Below are 13,468 nucleotides of genomic sequence, written 5' to 3'. Positions count from 1 at the left end.
TTTCCAAGATTTCATTAAACACTAGTAAAATATTTCTGGGCCCTGTCAAGTTTGTTCAAATCACCAATATTATAGCTACACAAGCCAAGAACCATACTCCATAACATGCCTAACCAGACTTATATAAAATGCACATATACAGCTGTTTGCCTTGAAAACTGTGTAGAACATTCACATGAACTACAACTGAGAATATTTTTGATTATTCTATAACATTTCCTGATAAAAACATTAACATGAGTAGGAGCATCTAAGTCATTATTTACCTCTTCTCCAAAGTCCTTAAACTTTGTATGACTCCGAATAATCCTAGAGTTTAATGCACAGGGTTATCTAGTATTGGAGTGCTGTGGGTGCATATCTTAATATTTGTTGCAGTTGTACAAAAGTAATCATTTACCCAGGTCTACAGTTTGCCCATATACCCCTGCATGTTCTTGTGGTCCCCGTAGATGTCACCATATTAACTAGGCTGATGTCAGCTGCAAATTTTGAGATCCATATCTAGTCCCTTCCAGGTACAGAGGCCATAGAGGCATTAAACAAAAACGTCCCCAGGACAGAGCCCTGGAGAAAACCTCTGTCAGTTTATAGAACAACCTGAAGATGCTCCATAATTTGGACACAATACTTCCAGCATGAAAGCCATTATTTTATCTGTCATGTAACGAGCGACTAATTTCCCACAATTTTAATAGTAACTCTATGTGGTACATTATCAAAGGTCTGCTTCCTCAGTGTTACCAAAAAATGATGATGTTCTACAGTCACAGTGAGAAAAGGATTTATCAGATTTTGTAGAGATTAAAGTCCTAGTAGCTTATTAGTCAAATTGATGGTATCCCTGGTGGTGTCCAAAGCAAACTGCTGTAAGCAGTTCTTTGACTAGTGAACATTTTATGTCTAGACAGTATCTTAGATTTGAGAGACTAGTTAAGAAGACATTTTATTTTATTAACTGAACCTAGTGTGAATTCACTATGAATATCAAAATATGCCTTTTCTCTCAGTCCAGTATTGAACATAGAATTTTCAAAAAGTGGTGCTGTATTACTGCATTTGAGATGACACAATACATATATATATATATATATATATATATATATATATATATATATATATATATATATATACAATCATAAAATCAACGTATTTAAAATATTATTTATTACATCTTTTATGTCATAAGAAAGGGGGTATAGCATATGTGAGCATACACATTAATAATAGAGTGCATGTAGCTTTAACAAGGAGTTGTTGCTAAAGGGTATGTGCTATGTGACTTCCCAGGGTTCAGCTGACGAAAGCTACTAAAGGATACACAATCCTGTCTTGCACATCTTCCTTCATTCATTTTTGGCTAAATTCATTGTAAGTCCTCAAAATATCCATTCTTATATCACATCCGTTTGTCAACAAATTATCATAAATGACAACTGAAGAGCACAAAGATTTGCAGCACATGCCTGTAAACTTGTCATTTTACTTTTGAGTCAAAATACAAAATATTAAAGCATTTTTTTGCAGTGAGAATGACCACTCTACCCTGTATCCCTACTTATAAACTCAATTACTTTATTATTCTCACTCAGAGTGCAGAAAGAACAATTACTGACATGCAGTAAGAAGCTTGTCTTGTTTTTCTCTGGAAGGTTCTGAGGTTTAACCACCTAACTCTCTAATGACATGTTGGGACTTGGATTGCAGTCCTAGAAATATAGAAAAAAAAATTGTAAATACAACAGAGGAGGGAATCTTGAACATCACACTTCTCTTTTAAATTTATTTTTTGCAGAGGACACGGCCCGTCTCCTGAATTCCTGGTGTGGGTAGGGCAAGCCCCCCCCCACACCCATGAACTTATACATACCAACTGCAAGAGCACCACACCTTAGAGAGAAAGGAATATACTGAGAAATGGGAACCTCGTACTTAGTGTATGTAAGTCTATGTATATGGTCCTTCAGTCTCCACATTTCGGGACTTGGCAATCCAAGTCCTGACATTTCTAACAGTTACTGGGCCACGCATTACAGACCATATTATAAGCACCATAAACACAATCCTTTTATCAAGTAGCAATGTTGCCATCGTGAGCTATTATGTTTGAACAATTATGAAATTGTAACCACTTGAAATGTCAGGACCCGCTAGAGAAAGTCTTGAAATACAGACATTTAATGGCTGAAAGAACAGAAATAAATATATATGTATATGGATTCACTTTAGAAGCTCAAAATACTGAAATGCCGACATTCAGTATTTCGAGCCCATAAAGTGGAATCCTGAAAAGAGCGAAAGCTCAGAAGCACAAAATTCAAAACCTCGGATACCGGAGGTTTTGAATTTTGCACTTCTGAGGTTCCGCTGTGGTTACGGATTCAGGTAACTGTGTGTGTGTGTTAAGGGTTTTGTGCAGGGGCTGTGATGTGTGTTAGTGTGTTTTGTTGCTGTGATGTGTGTATGCGAGCAGAATGTAGCTTGTGTGGTGGTGTGTGTGTGTTTGTATGTAGTGCAACCTCAGAGTTAGCATATATAAGTAGGGGTGGTGTGGGGGGTGCAGGGGGGCACCCCCCTGCTTTTAAGTAGTAGAGAGCTTGTGTTTGTATGTGGGGAAGATGGTGTGTGTGTGTGTATGTGTGAGTTAGAAGCACGAAATTCAAAATCTCTGGTGTGCGAGATCTTGAATTTCATGGTTCTGGGTTTTCGTAGTTTTAAAGATTTAACTTTATAGCTTTGAAATACTGAATTTTGATATTTCAGTATTTCGAGGATATAAAGTGAATCCATGTGTGTATGTGTGTGTGTATATATATATGTGTGTGTGTGTGTGTGTGTGTGTGTGTGTGTGTGTGTGTGTGTGTGTGTGTGTGTGTGTGTGTGTGTGTGTGTGTGTGTGTGTGTGTGTGTGTATGCTAAGTCTGAAATGGTATTTCTTAGAAAATTCCCTTTTCCCTAAGGTATGGCAATCTTGGAGTTTGTATATATAAGTTTGGAGTGTTTGGGGGGCTTGCCCCTCCACATGGGGAGGGTGTGCTAGGGCTTGCCCCCCTGCAAAAAGACGTTTAAAGGAGAAGAGTGATACTTGAGATTTACTGTTCTTCGGGTTTTCACTCTTTTTCCCCCACTTTTCAGCACGAGGCATTTCAAGTGTCTGCATTTCAATAGAGAACCTTATGAAATGCAAACCTATGATGTGCACAACTGACTGCAAGCTATATAATTAATTGTGTGTGTAAATATCTATTAGAAGTTTCAAACTGCTGAAAGTAAGACCACAGAATGATTGTCCTAGCCTTTATAGTACTGCCGATAACAACGAACACTGCTGAGACTGAAAAGGTTCCTATTCTTTCTTCACATCTAAGAAGATGTAGTCCAGTATGAAACAACCATCATGTGAACGTTCAAAGTTCATTGTTCTTCTTCACTCATCTCACTCAGGTGTCACAGTAAGCAAAGACGTGCTTCTTGGCTTGTTTGTGTGTGTGTGTTAATTTCTGTGAAATTCATCCCACAACCCCTGTTGTAAGCATACCAGGTTCTCCTAACCCATATTCTGACACCTTCTTTTTCTACATACAACGTGGGGTGACAAGCCAAAGTCACCCCATCTGCGTACAGAAAATCATGTGTAATTTGTTTGAATCTTGCTCTTTTGTTGCTGCTGAGCCAAAGATTTATGGGAAGGAATGATGGCAGGGAGTTAGTTGAAACAGGTCACCCCCATCACTGTTGCATGGAATTTATTCTGTCATCTACATTTTATGCAATTATTTATATTGCCATGTTTCAATCTGACGTCTCAGTGTTTTCTCACTTGTATTTTTTTAATCTAAGGGGAAGTCAGGTGAACTCTTTAAATGTTAATATGTTTGGTATGATAAATGCCTCGGATATTCTTACAGTTAAGTTTTCTATTTATGCCTATGTTTGTGTTCTGTTTTTGATAACAAATACTACAACTGCACATTTCATCCATGCTAGCATGTGCACAGCAGTTAATTTTCTTTAAGTCTGCAAATCTGGGAAGATGCAAACACCATCCTTTATGCATATTGCTATTTCTTATTGCTTGACTTCATTTAAACTAAAAAGCTTTCCTTATTTGAAAAATCAAGCCTTTCATTATTGCCTAGCTTAAAGCACTAAGTAAGTAATTTTCTCGATATTAAGATTTTATTCCAAGTTATAAAAATTAATTAACTGTAAATCAGTATCCCAGTTGTCCAATTTGCTTGCTAAAAACCTTGTTTCAGGACTGAAGGTTAATGTATGCATAGTGTATTTATCCACAGCTCAAAATAACTCATTTATCTTGAATGCCAGGACCATATTATTCATATTGTCTACATTAAAATGTAACACATAATGTCCTAAACTGAATTTACATATTTTATATTCTAATATTCACCTTAAGTGTCTAATCAGTCAGAGAAAGTGGTTATGTCTTAGTTGTTAATATTTCATGAACTAATATTCACATGCAGAGTTTACTTCCATCAGAAGTCTTAATAAGAAAATGGCTACCCAGTGGTTGGACAGTAGGTTAAATAGTAACAGTGTATATTAAATCCCGTTTCATCAGCAATGGAAATATTTTTCTATGGGGATTAGACTCTCATCTAATTGATTTATATCTGCTATTTTTTTTAAGTTATGGTCACTTGCAGAGGTTTGAATTATAATAATTATAGAGTAGCATTCTCTTCTATGAATAAAACAAGTTTTGGATCAAAGCAGACTACTGTACCTGTGTTTGGTAAAATGACATGCACTGAATATCTAAAAACTGTGGAAAGGTGTATGTTGCTCTACCTCAGAAAAGAAAAAAATGTGGTACAGCACTGTCAAAGTGATTTTCTACACAAAGCAGTAACTGTGAAAGGTTTTACAGGGACACATTGCTGCTTCATAGCTTTCCTTAACAGTTTTTAGCTCAAATCAGTGAATCATTCTACATGGACATTTTGCTGTTTTATATCTCTCCTTAGCACAACTTTCTACTTGATACAATGGCAGTGAAAAACACTGTTAAATTCTGTGCAGTGAAGCCAACAGGACAATGGGTAACAACAAAGAGAATCCAGTTGTGTTCAACCAAATTTTTAATTCAAATGTAGATAATTTAAAATTGGTCAAGCGCTTTCATTCCTGGCATTGGGAACTTGAACAGGACAAATAATCTAAAATACAGATATCATACTAGATCATATTACTAATTCAATGCAGTTTTAAGGCTTAGAATTTTTAAAGAGGCAAACCACATTTTTTGGATGATTACACTTCCAGTCTCTTACGTTTTAATACAGGAGCAATGGAACATGCATCATTCAAACCTGGTGAATGTGTGGCATTCAGTAATAATTGCCACTTTAATTCATTTTTTTTCTAGGTGCTCATTGACCAAATAACCCCCAGGATCAAAAACTACCTCTTCAGCAATTGTAAACATGCACTGGAAATTGTGCAATGTGCCTATATAAGGTGCTTGTATTCTTGCATTTTTTACTGTCAAGTAGTTATTCGCAAATTCTCTCTTTCAATCTCCTAGAGGTTTTGCCCACATAAAATGCACAGCATATGTTATAACAGGCCAGTTAGATGACCTGTTTAGAATCGCATGAAAAATGCCCTTTTATAGAATGGGTGCTACCTCTGACCATAACTTGCTTTCCCACTAGTATGTTGGGGTACTGTGAACAGCTCCCACATTGTATTATGCCTTTTTTCCAACTGTGCAAAATAGCATAATGCTCCAGTAATTTTTTGAAAGATGTACCCTCTTTATAAACAACATATGGTCTATCTCCAATTTTATTAACAAGATCATGATCAGCAGAAACAATTACCCAATTATTTTTAAGGCAATTAAAAATACCCTTACTGTCCAAATTATAAGTAGTAATAAAGCATTTGTTTAGTTGATTCAAAAGATTCCCTCCACTGCTATTGGCTGTATCAACATTATTGTCAGTGGGCATTAACATTGGAGCATTTGGCCCACCTAGAATGGGTTTGTAAAACCCTGAATGTCTTTTTGTAATGACCTCCTGTTTTATTGGTTCCACAATGGAAACTGGATACTCTCCTAATAAACATCTCTGGATATTGTCACACTCCTCTATAAAGGCTTTTATATCTGTAATCATCCTTCTTAATAAGGAATGTTGAGGAGTGATAGGCCAGTGAGTTCCCATGTGACAGAGCAATGGACGGCACAGGATGAAACTGAAGATAATGTACCACATGAAGATGCAAAAGAATTTTCTATAGAATGCCCACTGAAAATGGAAAACAAAAAATGTGCCCTCAGTTTAGAAGTAAATGAGTTAAGAGAAGAGTTGCTTGATTTAATAGAGATAGATAGACATATTAAGATCAATGAGAGAAATAGTCTGCAGAAGGTCAACAAAACCCAGAAAGTCAGAAGTTTGATAAAACAAATGAACACAGAAATTAAAACTGTCCATAGAGATCCATATGATATAAGAGAAGTAAACAGGATATATTACTGTGCAGAACACAGGGTAGTGAGGGAGAGAAAGGGGAGAAATTGAATATCATCATGAACCTAGGAACACAATTTGTGAGACTTGCAATTACATCAAGCACCTAGTGTCATGGCTCTCTCTGGCACTGAGAAGGTTGGCGACAGAACACCACACCTCAAACACCACCCACGCCTACAAAACACCCCCCCACATATGCGGAGGTCCTCAACAAAAGCATATCCAAACAAAAGAGACCTCTGAGGCATAAACGCACGCAAAGTCCACTGCCCATCACACCACACATAGTCCACACACCTGTGTCTCACAGCCACTAAGGCCTAAACATAAACCCAACATATTAGTCATAGGAGACTCCATTTTGAGACACACAGATGTGGCCCTCGCCAGGCTGGATAAGGAGAAAGTCACGGTTAGTTGTTTGTCGGGTGCCAGAATCTGCCATATCACCAATGCACTAAAGTCTCTCAACAGGTACTGTTATGACTCTGTCATAGTCCATGTTGGAGTTAATGACTTGAGATGTACCTCCCTAGACTATGTGAAGAGAGACACGATCAAGCTTGTTGAGTATGTGTCCCAGGCAGGCATGTCCCCAGTCTTAAGCAGCATTCTGCCATCACCCAGAATGATGCCTCAATGCAAACAGAAAATGATTGACTTTAACAATTGGCTTAGTTTCTGGTGGCATTCCATGAGGATCCTGTACCTGACAGCCTGGGATGACATGACTGACAAACCACAATGCTTTGCCAGAGATGCCCTGCATCTGTCTCCCTTGGGCTTCAGGCTCCTGGCAAAGGCTCATCTCCCCCATAGCGCCCTTTTAAGGCAATGCCATGAGGTCAAAACTACCAACATGAAAATTTCATCAAAACGTAAATGCTGGGAGTCTAAACATCAAACTGCACTCATTGCAAGCATTCGTAACCCTGGAGGAAGCTGACATTTGTGCAGTCACAGAAACCTGGTTCAAAGCTGCGGAGAGCACCCCAGCCGTACCAGGTTACTCATCCTATCATTCATTCAGACCCCAAACCGTGGGCAGCAAAACAAAAAAGAGGTGGTGTTGCAATCTATATAAAAAACATACACACCTCTAGGCTGGTCAAACAGTATGATGCTCAGGAAACACTCCAGATGCAGTTAACCGTTGACAAGACCCCTATTCAAATCTCAGCTAGCTATAGGCATCCAACTCTGACTCAAGATGCCTACTCCACCTATCTGGACCTCTTCAAATCTATCAGTATTTAACCCTTTACCCTGATCTTGGGCAACTAACTATGCAACCATAGATTGGAAGAAATAATCATTCCAAAACACAAATGCCCAGCGATTCCTTGATTTCGCCAATGCAAATGCCTTGGATCAGTTGGTTGACACTCCCACAAGAGATGAAAATATCTTGGACTTGGTATTAACCAACATGAGTAACCACTGGAACATCCCTACAGTGTCATCATCCCTGGTAAGATCCAACCACAAAGCAGTCACTTTCGAAGTCACCACCTCCCTCAACCCCCACCCAGCTATGGTCAAACAAAAAAAATTCTCCAAAGCTGATTACAACTTCCTGAGTGAAGGTATAAACAGCTTCACAGCCCCCTGTCTCCCTCCATAATAACTGGCACATATGTCCAAACCTACACCAAAGTACTATAGGAGCATTTATATAGCTGCATGGAATCAGGAATACCAGACAAGATGAAATCACTCTCCTCAAGGAAGAGTAAACCTGTGTGGTGGACATCTACAATAAATAAACTCTGTAATAAAAGGAAAAAAAAATGCTGTTCAAGACTAAGAAGGAGCAGGTGCCTAATTGGAAGCAATCTCTCCTTAGCCTGAGCAAGCAAATAAGAGCACTAGTGAAATCCTGCAAAGCAAACTTCGAGTCCAAACTGGCCACATCTACTAAAGACAATCATAAGGCCTTCTTCACATATGTCTGCAATCTCAAGGGAAGCACCTAGATCTGCTCAGAACTGGTGGTCAAGGACACCACATACACAAATGCTGTAGATATAGCCAACCTGCTGGCAGACCGGTTCAGTGAAAACTTCACTCCTCTGTCCCCCCATCAGTAAAACAGGACATCCCCAGTACCTGCCCTCCTCTCTTTATCTCTAGGGAGCAAGTCATCACTGCCGTCTCAAAGGCAAAAAACACAGCCTCCATGGGACCCGATAACATCCCAGACTGCATTCTACATGAATTCAGGCAGGAACTTGCAGCACCATTAGGCATCCTACTCAACGAAAGCCTGAGTACCAGCTTCATCCTAGCTGAGTGGAGGACAGCTACTGTCATCCCATTGCAGAAAGGTGGAGCATCAACCAATCCAGGAAATTATAGACCCATCAGCCTAACAGGCCTGATCTGTAAGGCCATGCAGTGGATTATCATGGACCTCATTAACAAGGACACTAGCAACTCCAGACACTTGCTCCCACACAGTTTGGTTTTATCAAGAGGAGGTCATGCCTGTTAAATTTGGTCAACTTCTTTGAGACAGTCAGCAAGGCCATAGACAAGGAGAAGACAGTGCACACCACCTACCCTGACATGGCCAAAGCCAGGCCAGGATAGGTGGTGTGCACTGACCTGGCCAAAGCCTTCAATACTATTCCCCACTCAGGTATAACAGATAAACTCTCACAACTAGGCATCAAACCATATGTTACCAGATGGGTATGATAGTAACCACCTAGTCAAAATAGGGGAAGCCATCTCAAGTAGTAGACTCGTAACAAGTGGTGTACCACAGGAATAGGTTTTTGGGCTTCTGCTGTTTGGGATATACTTCTTGGAGGTGCAGGCCAAATCTAGTGGGCTATGGCTGATAAAGTTTGCAGATGACTGCAACCTGGGTGCTGTCATCAATTCCCCTAGTGATGTGGACATCCCAACCCAAACAAATGACTGGTGCCAGAAACATGGCCTCAAACTGAATGCCAGAAAACACATCTTCATCCCTTTTGGGGAGAGTGATGTCCCCACAAATTATCATATTGATAATAAGGTATTAAGTACACAATCAGTCATGAGGGACTTGGGCATCCAGGTTGTTAGCAAACTGACTTTTGACCACCATATTGCCTCCACTGTATGGAAAGCTTTCTTCATGGCCCACCTCATTAGTAAGGGTATCTCATCCAGGGACAAGATAGTCATAACATCCCCATATTCTTCCCTTATAAGACTCATTATTGAGTACAATGCTCCTTTCAGTATGTACCTCACAAAGCACATGCAGCAGCTGGAGAGACCACAGAGGTTCTTAACCCGGAGAATCCAGGGCCTCAAACATCTCCCCTATACAGATAGGCTAAATACCCTGTCCCTCTACTCAGTCTCCTACAGACTCCTCAGAGGTGAACTCTGTCTGGCATACAAAGCAATCTCAGACCCTGCCCTCATGAGACTGCTGCATATCCGCAAGTTATGCTCCACTCCATTAACCCACAAGCGTGACCTCATCCTGGTCTGTGACATCAATAGGACTTGTTGGTGGGACAGATTTGTGTCCCAGAGACTCCCCTTTTGTGGAATTGACCCCCTCTTCACATAAAGCAGAGCAACTCATTAAACCTTTTTAAGCACAACCTGGATAAATGGATGGGGAACAGAAAATACACCCCTGGGATTCCATCTGTGTCCCTGCTGAACAGTGGCATAGGGTGCTGACTTGTTGGAACATGGGCTAAATTCTTGGCTAGGCTTGTAATAAGGGCCTAAGGGCCCTTCCTATGATCCTATGATCCTAAGTATTGAATAGAGAAAACTATAAAGCAACTGAGAGAAGAAGTGTCACTGTTAGAACAGTATAGAAAAGGAAACAGATCAACAAAAATACTTAGAAAGATAGACATGATAAAAGCAATGCACAGTATTAGAACAGATCAGGATCTATTATGTACTGTTGCAAATAACAACTAAAACTCTCAGCACAGGTGGAAAAATGTAGACAATACACAGGTAAATATAAAGGAAATGTACAAAATAAGCAATTTATTGATGACCCAAAACGTTTTTTAGAGAATTGGGAAACAATGTAAAAGGAATTGAAAGCCCACCAAAAAAGAAGAAGAAATATATAAATTTTGGAGAAATATTGATGAAGATCCTGTGGAACATAGCAAAGATGCTAAATGGATAGAAGAAGTAAAAGAAAGAATAAGAAGTTTAAAGGTACAGGATATGAAATGGGATGAAGTAACAGCCAGATAGATTGAAACAAATTTAAGAAAAGCCTCTAATTGGAAAACCCCAGGCCCACGTGCAGTAACTAACTTCTGGTTAAAAGTATTAACATCTTTGCACAAAGATTTAGCCATAAGTAAGAACTATTTATATGCACACCCAGAACAGACACCAACCTAACAACAAGAAAAAGCAATGCTCCTAATTAAGAGTGAACCTGCAAGCTACCCTAAAACTTATAGACCAATAACCTGCCTTCTGATGATGTATAAACTATACACTGGAATTGATGCTGACTTAGTTTATAGACATTTAGAAGAAAACTCAATTATGGCAACAGAACAAAAGGGCATTAAAACAAAGTCATATGGAACAAAGGATCATTTGTTGTTAAATAAAGTCATAGTGGAGAACTGTTAAAAGGGGAAGAATCTAAGTATGGCCTGGACTGACTACAATAAAAGCATTAGATAGTATCCCACATTCATGGATAAACGAGTACTTAAAAATGTATAAGATACACCCTACACTGATTGACTACATTACAGTGATCATGAAACAGTGGCAAACCACTTTGCAATTAAGTCATGATAAAGGACAAATTATTATTCCAGGCATAAAAATTCAAAGGGGGATATTCCAGGGTGATTCTCTGTCACCACTGCTATTCTGCCTTGCTCCTAACCCATTAAACAGCTGTGTACTTAACAGCTTAGGCCATGGCTATAATTCAGTGTAAACACTTCTCATCTTCTCTTTGTTAGTGATTTAAAATTGTATAGCTCATCAGGTGAGGAACTGAAAGCACAACTGCAAGTTGTCAGAACTTTTTCAGATGATATAAGAATGTAATTTGGTCTTGATAAATGTGCAAAAGCAACCTTTAAAGTAGGAAAACTGCAGCACCAGGAAAACATCAGTTTGGGACAAGAATGTGATATAAAAGAACTTGAGCAAGAGGGAGTGTATAAATATATGGAAACTGATGAATGATCACTATAAAACATGAACAAATGTGAATAAAACTTTGTAAGAAATACTTTAGAAGACTAAATTAATCATGAAAACAGCATTGACATCTAGGAACAAAATCCAAGCTATAAAGCAATTTGCTCTTCCTGTCCTAACTTATAGTTTTGCAGTGATTGACTGGCCCTAAAATGTGTTGGATAGATTAAATAGGAAAACAAGAAGGATGGTTCATGCTCACCAAATGATTTATAAAAATCAGTGCAGGCCAAGGTGATATATTCCCCCTGTTTTGAAGGAGGGATAGACCTCCTTGAAATTGATTACATGTATAGATCTGCAATCATGGGACTCCACATATATCTGCTGACCTCACAAGACTCAAATGTAGCGAAAGTTTTGAAACATGAGGAGAATAAATCTAAGATGACTTCCCTGCTTAGGCTAGCAGAAGCATATCGGCGTCAAACAGGAATGGAAATCAAACCAGAAGTAGATAAAAATTAGGCAGCAACTGAATGTGCCAAATAACAAAAGAAAGAATATAAGGTGAAGGACCAGATGAGAAGGCAAGAAATGTGGAAAATGCATAAATATAGTTGCAAGTATAGAAAACTTCTGGAAGAAATCTCATGTTGATCAGGAACAAACGCAGGCATGGTTAAGGAGGGGCAAATTCAAACCAACAGATGAAAGGTTAATAATGGCAGTACAAGATAGTGGGCTACATACACATTGGTTTGCAAAGTGCATTGAACATGTGAGAGAAACAGACAAATTTAGGTTTTCTAAAACAGAATTGGAAACAGTTACTCACCTCGTTGCTAGTTGCGACATACTAATGGCAGAAGGACTGTATACTGAAAGGCATAATAATGGTGCAAGACTGTTGCACTGGGGATTGTGCAAACATTATGGTATTGCAGTGGCTAAAAAGCACTGGAAACATGAGTCACAAAGCATCATAAAAAATGATGAAGTCTACATCACATGGGATCATCCATTACCAACAGTTCAAAAGACAGATGCCAGAAAACTGGATATAGTGGTCCATGAAAAGAGGGCAAAAGTAGCATTGATCATAGAAATTGCCACACCCATCAACTACAGTATCTTGCATACAAAGAGACACAAAGTCATAAAATATCAGGATTTGCAGGCAGAAATGAGAGCAATGTGGAAGAAAGATACCCAGATAGTTCCAATAGTAGTAGGGGTAACGGGTCTTATAAAAAAGAATCTACAGTGATATTTAGATATGTTACCAATACATGTAACTTCATACAAATTGCAGAAGGAGTCATTACTGGGCACATTACAGGTGCTGTGAAGAGCACTTCTGGCTGACATCAAAGACTGAAATAATACTAATTTCTTGAACTTTAATTGTACTTTGAGTTAGCAATGGGGTCCATTCCCATCATTATATTAGAAACTCAAAAGATTTGGAGGAATTAAAAAAGGAAATGGTCTATGTGGGCTCTGATCTTCATTGGGCAGATATGTGATATCTTGTGGTTATGTTTGTTTCTGGGTTTTTCCCATATATTTGTATAGGTTCATAGGTAAGTTCTAAGTTAGCTGCCGTACAGGGTCATTTTAAGTCTTGTCAGTTTCCCTATTCATGCTCAAAATAACCTATCCCATTTGGTTATATTTTGGCCTTATCCATCCCATGGTCGATAATTATATATTACCCCTAATCATAATAACTCGTATCATATCACAGATAATTTCAGGGAACCCGTGCATGGGATAAAGCATTTAGGAGCTGCCACTGT

The sequence above is a fragment of the Protopterus annectens genome, chromosome 14.part0 (assembly GCF_019279795.1).
Source record: "Protopterus annectens isolate FY-2018-M chromosome 14.part0, PAN1.0, whole genome shotgun sequence".
NCBI lineage: Eukaryota > Metazoa > Chordata > Ceratodontiformes > Protopteridae > Protopterus > Protopterus annectens.
The sequence above is the reverse complement of the archived record's forward strand: the minus strand, read 5'-3'. Positions refer to the sequence as shown.